Consider the following 6,473-nt stretch of genomic DNA (forward strand, 5'->3'; position numbering starts at 1 on the left):
ACGAGCCATCGAACGTTCCAGATTAATCGCTCGTGCCCCCGTGTTTTCCAGAAAGTTCTACACCCTTCGCGTCGCGCATACATGCAGTCAGATTACACGAGGTTCGGTGACAACAGACCGCGAATAGAACCATCGATAAGACTCCAGAAACTTCCGATACATGCCGGCGCGTCCGGCGCTGAGCGATAACAAGAAAGCGCTCATCCGTTAAAGATAAGGGTCATTCCATGCCAACTGCCCCAACCTTGGCGCTTGACCATCAGCGATTTCCTTGAAAAAAATTGAGGGCAATCTATTCAAAGCAAGAAGTCTTTCTGTAAAACATTTCTGCGAAAAGACAATTTCAGCACCGCTAGGTACATGTGAAGTATTTAGAAAGCTGGAAAGTATGAGTCGTAAAACGCATTGTCAGAAAATTTTCTCTTCTTAAATTAGGCGAGCCTACGATTTTCCCTTGAGAATGAAGATAGGCTTTTCACTTAAGAAACGTGTTATCGGTCTTGACATTTGCGTGAATTTTTTATACGGCACGGAATATGCAAAATTTGGTGCATATAGGGAATTTTTTAGCAGAAAGATAACATTTACCGAAAGGTTATATTTCATAGTAACTAATTGCCAACAAGTTGTACTGTAAGTGAAAAATAATTTGGGAGGAATATAACGTGGAATCGCCTGTACTGCTGGCGACAAAGTTGCAAGAAAGTTAGTTTTAGCCTAGGTTTAGTCTTAAATTTAGCATTGAGGTGGTCGGGGTAAAAAGACTCTAAGTAGTGTATTTATTAGAAACATTCATTGTCTACAAACTGAGGAACCTCTATCAAATTACTTCTTGTTATAAGCAAAAAAAGACATTTTGAATTTGTGTTATACAGGTCTCTGTGCTTGAACGTGTTTCCCCTTCGTAGGAAAGCGTCCTAACGCTAAGTAGAAGTTGCGCGGACGCAAAATTTCCTGAGTCGATGGAGGAACATCGAGACAAGATAATCAGCTCCTCAAGTTATTACATGAGTGCTTCATTAGAAATTATTAGCCTAGCCAATAAAGAACGCGATCCCCAATAGAGTGCATTTAACCGGATGTCGCCGTACACCGACGGCCGGCATAGCATCGTCACGCGGCATGGGAATGTTACGCCGGTGAGTACAGAGTGCAGTTACGTACACTAAGATTTAGAAATGGGCGAAAACTTTGTGAATAAGAAACCAATCTGTTGCTTTATTGCGGCAAATATGTAGCAAATATCAGCCAACACAATCGTGCTTTAGCGACAATGTTGGCAATGATGTTAGAGGAGTGATGTCGACTCGTCATTAAATGTTTTGGCATGCTTAAGTTCAAATTACTGCATTTAAAAAGTTGATGGAAAGAAATAAATACGTATAGTTGCCCGCCCTCTCTGTCTTTCTTGTAGTTAAATGTTAAATTCCGACCGAATGAGGCAGTCCGCTGACCTTTGTGAAGCGCAGGATATAACTTCCAGTCTGCGATAACTGAAGAAAAGAATGGTAAGGCTCGTTCGAGTTATCGACTGTAAAAAGGTTGCGGCTATAATCCTAAAACGCGCTCCTATGCTCCTCAGATGCATTATATTTTTTCACACAAAACCTAGTACGTTTCAATGCTTGCAATTCCCCTGGTGGTCTTCTTGTAGCAATGTTCAGAATAAGGTAAGAATGACGTTTCTTAGGCATTAACAGGTAACAATTATTGTTTTAAATAAAATAAGGGAGATTTCAAGTGCAAATACTTCCGGTACCTACAGCTACAATGTATTTCTCTAGTGACTTTAGCACGACATGAGAACTCTTATTGGCAATATCTGCCAGAGAAGTCAAACTATATATGTTAAAGCGTGGAAAGACTAATCCAGATCCGCCTATAGGATTACAATTTTGACTGTGCCACTTCTGCGTTATAGAATAAGAAGGACATCAGATTCTTTTCTTCGCGGTTGTGCTTAATAGTCTTTTTGTATATGCATGTTTAGAGTGGTCGCACTCATCATTTCATATGTCGGAACGCAGGATTAAAAAAAACGCATGCTATTGATTTGGCACACGTTTATTGCATCTGACATGGATGAAGGAAACCCAGGACAGGCCCGACCAGCACGAACGTATTGGAGAGAGTGTGGCGGAAGTCACGTGCTGTTTTTCGCAAGGTAGCACAGGGACGGGTACCCCAAATGTCAACGCTACCATAGCCACCACGCTCACGAAGCTTTCGCTGCTCCTCTCGGTCTCTGAAAAGTGAGATAAGATTTTTCCGCCGGTGTCTTTTTCGCAGCACATTTTGCTCGCGAAAACAGCTGACTGTGGAGTGTGCTGTATAAGCTTGAAAGTTTGGGTCTTTGAGGGTGAGTGTCAGCCAGCAACATATACACTCAAGCAATCACGGCGCGGTTCTTCGTCGTCTTCTTCAACGTACCACGGAAAAAAAACACAGGAGCGTGTCTGCTTCACTAAAACTGCCTCAGAAGTGCCATAGGCTTTGTTTTTGACGCGCATCGGCAGCACACAATTGCGCGGTTCGTAACAACGCAAGCTCAAACTTCGCGCCCATCTGCTCGAGCGAGCAGCAGAGCGGCTGATTCGATGCGCAACCTTTTTACAGTCGATAGCCTGAACGAGCCTTCCCATTTCTTTTTCTTCAGTTATCGCAGACTGGATGTTAAATCCTGCGCTTCACAAAGGTCAGCGGACTGCCTTATTCGGTCTGAATTTAACATTTAGCTACACGAAAGACAAAGAGGGCGGCCAACTAAACGTATTTATTGCTTTCCATGATCTTTTTAATTGCAGTAGTTTGAACTTAAGCTTGCCAAAACATTTAATGACGAGTCGACACTACTCTAACATCATTGCCAACATGGTCGCTAAAACACGATTGTGTTGGCTGATATTTGCTACATATTTGCCCCAATAAAGCAACAGATTGTTTTCTTATTCACAGCGTTTTCGTCCATCTCTAAATCTTAGTGTACTTAACTGCACTCTGTACTCACCGGCGTAACTTTCCCATGCCGCGTGACGACGCTATGCAGGCCGTCGGTGTACGGCGATATCCGGTTAAATGCGCTTTATTGAGGCTCGCATCTTTTTTTTTGTCTAGGGTAATAATTTCTAATAAAGCACTCAAGTAAAAACTTGAGGAGCTGACTATCTTGTCTCGATGTTCCTCCGTCGACTCAGGAAATTTTGCATCCGCGCCAGTTCTATTTACCGCTAGGACGCTTTCCTACGAAGGTGAAACACGGCAAGCGCAGAGACCGGTATAACACAAATTCAAAATTTTTTTCTTGCTTAAAACAAAAAGTATTTTGATAAAAGTCTCTCAGTTTGTAGACAATGAACATTTATAATAAATACGCTATTTAGCGCATTTTTACCCCGACCATCTCAATGCTAAATTTACGACTAAACATAGGCTAAAACTAACTTTTTTGCAACTTTGTCGCCAGCTGTACAGACCATTTCCCGTTATATTCGTTCAAAATAATTTTTCACTTACACTACAACTTCCTGGCAATTATTTACTGTGAAAGGTAACTTTTCGGTAAAAGTTATCTTTCTGCAAAAGGTTCCCAATTTGAACCAAATTTTGCATATTGAGTGCGGTATGAAAAACTCACGGAAACGTAAAGATCGATAATACCTTTTTTAATTGAAAGGACTATCTTCATTCTGAAGGAAAAATCATGTGCTCGCCTAATTTAAGAAGAGAAAATTTTTTGACAATGCGTTTTATGACTCATACTTTCGAGCTTTCTAAAAAAACTGCACATGTTCCTAGCGGTGCTGAAAAAAAATTTTTTTTCGCTACAATGTTTTACAGAAATACTTCTTCATTCAAATAGATAGTCCTCATTTTTTTCAAAGAAATCGCTGGTGGTCGAGCGCCAAGATTGGGACAGTTGCCGTGGAATGACCCAGATATAACAAGGCAGCTCAGTACACCCTTGAAAACGTTTCATAATGTTATGGAGATGTTTTCGGGCTATAACTGTGAGAGGCTGCGAGATCTTTGGCCTGAGGTGGCTAAGGTTGTCAAGATTGCTTTGACTATACCAGTTACGTCATGGACATCTGAGAGATCGTTTCATGCCTCCGTCGCGTCAAATCGCACCTGATGTCAACAATGGCACAAGCGCAGTTAAATAACATAGCAGTTCTCCATGGGCACAAAGAGTTCGCCCCAAAAGTAAATCTCTGTGACATCGCGGACGAGTTTATTCCGAGATCAACTGGTCATAGGAACCCGTTCTTAATTGTGCGGTAGTCTTTGCATAAGAGAACAGGGAAGTTCATCACAGTTTAATGTGCCCGCTTTATTCTAGCTGTCACATCTCCTGACCTTACGTTATCTCCTCCCATAAAACCTGCATTTGCCCTCTACGTTATTAGAACCTCGGCCCTTTGAGTTTTGTTCTTGTCTTTTAGTTTTCTATCGAGTCGGTATTTCGATGACATTTCTGAACGGCGGAGAGCTTATGACCTGTCTTCAGAGTTTATATTGTTAGCTAATTGTGGAAATCTCATTCTGCTTGGGCTAAAAGAAAGTAGCGGACACCATATAAACAAGCTCATGTAGCTACCCTCGTCGATGAAAAAAAATTACTAGGTGAACGAGCGTAGGTGTCTTAATGGTCTTTATAGACTTGCCACGACCGTTCTAACGTGTCATTAACCACGCGGAACCAGTGGTGATGCATAGGCGACCGAAAAATGGAGTAGGAAATAAGTTTTTTAGACACGAACATTTTAAAAGCTCTCTTTAATTTTTCGGATGGCTAGCTTATTCTGGAAATGTTTGTATTGTCCAGTGGTTCTTACAAACGAAGGGTTCGTAATGGGTTATTAATATTTGAACTGTTAACTTGTTGACGAAATTTTCCTATTGCCCACTGTTTTCTCACACTTTTTCAGTTTCCGTTTTCAATTATTTATTTAGCAGTATCTTGAAAACCAAGCTGTCATTCTTTTTAGCGTATTCGCTAGGCTTGAGAAACAAATAAAGCTGTTGTTTACATATATTACCTCCCCGCCTGTGTACATCTCTTGCCAAGGAGCATGCAAGAAGGGTGGGGGGAGGGCGAAAAAAGAAATGGTAGGCGACTCTAATCTTTGACTTAGGCGTCTCTTAGGGGCACTCGCACCTCGGCGTTGGTGCTCTTTAGGTAAACTGTAGGCGAACGCAACGCACGAACGGAATTCGGAGGCAGCAGTTTTTCATTGATTGATTAGTCGGTGAAATATCAGCCCACCTTCTTGTGTGTGACGTCATCACTTCCATTTTCTACTTCCGGGTTTCCACGTATTTCGACAAACTCGTGCTCACGTGGCGGGTCTCAAAATGTATACCATTCAGCGCTTTGGTTTGTGGTAATCTAATTCTAATTATTCCAGAAACTTCGTTAACTGACCTTGTAATAAATTGCTGCTCTAATATTAGATCTCTAATGGAACCCATGAATTTTTTTACTATATTTTTTTGCTGTTCTTCCGATTTATTTTGAATTTCGTTCCTGGTCGTTTCATTGATTTTGACTTTATTTTAATTATTCCAGACATTACAGTAACTGAACTTGTAACTAAACGTATGCTCTGATATCATGTCTTTAATGAAACCTATGAATTTGGTTCTGTACTATGTCTTCTGTTTTTTTCTGCTTTATTTTGAATTTCCTACCCGGTCGTCTCAGGAGGTGAACCGGAAGTGCTGCGAAAGAAACGAGAGTGTCACTCGGTGCTCGTGCCACTAAAAGAGAGCGTGCGAATTGCAATGTGTACATTACATGTACACAGACACGTGTACATTGCGAGCAATGTACACCTGTCTTACTGTGTTTTTAGGTGTATAAATACACCTGCGTGAACTGGAAATAAATCTGTTGTTGAAAGTTAACGCTGTATGTTTGTCTAATTTGCCTTTCCATGTCCCTCTCCTTCTGCCTGGGCTACAAGAAAGTAGAAGGTGCCGTATACCGGGTGTCCAAGGTAAATTAGACCAATATTTAAGAAAAAAAGCCCGAGAGCTCTAGACAAATTGCATATACGGACGGCATAGTAGCCGTTGTCGTGTGTTCTTAGAGGGAGTATATTCTTCATCGCGAAGTATTAATTAATTAATTGCTTTTAATTACTTATATTTTATTACTGCTTGAATCGCAAACATATCAATTACACAGTTGTAGGGTTCCTCAAGTAACCTCCGAATCAAGGATTTGTTTCGCGCTCAGCTTTGCCTCGTTGGTTTTTCCGAAAAACAAAAACAAGCACGCGAAAAATCCAAAATAGGAAATAGATACGCTCTCGCGCACCTCTACTGAAGCGCTCCCAAGCGAATAGCCGCGGATACCCGGCTTTACTAACAGCGGCAGCTCGATACAGGGCTTCACGCTATGTGATGGTCGTGGCATCATCATGAGAACATGCCGCTGACGCATTGATAAGCGTAGTGGAGCCGTATGG

Source organism: Dermacentor variabilis, chromosome 7 (genome assembly GCF_050947875.1).
Source record: "Dermacentor variabilis isolate Ectoservices chromosome 7, ASM5094787v1, whole genome shotgun sequence".
Lineage (NCBI taxonomy): Eukaryota > Metazoa > Arthropoda > Arachnida > Ixodida > Ixodidae > Dermacentor > Dermacentor variabilis.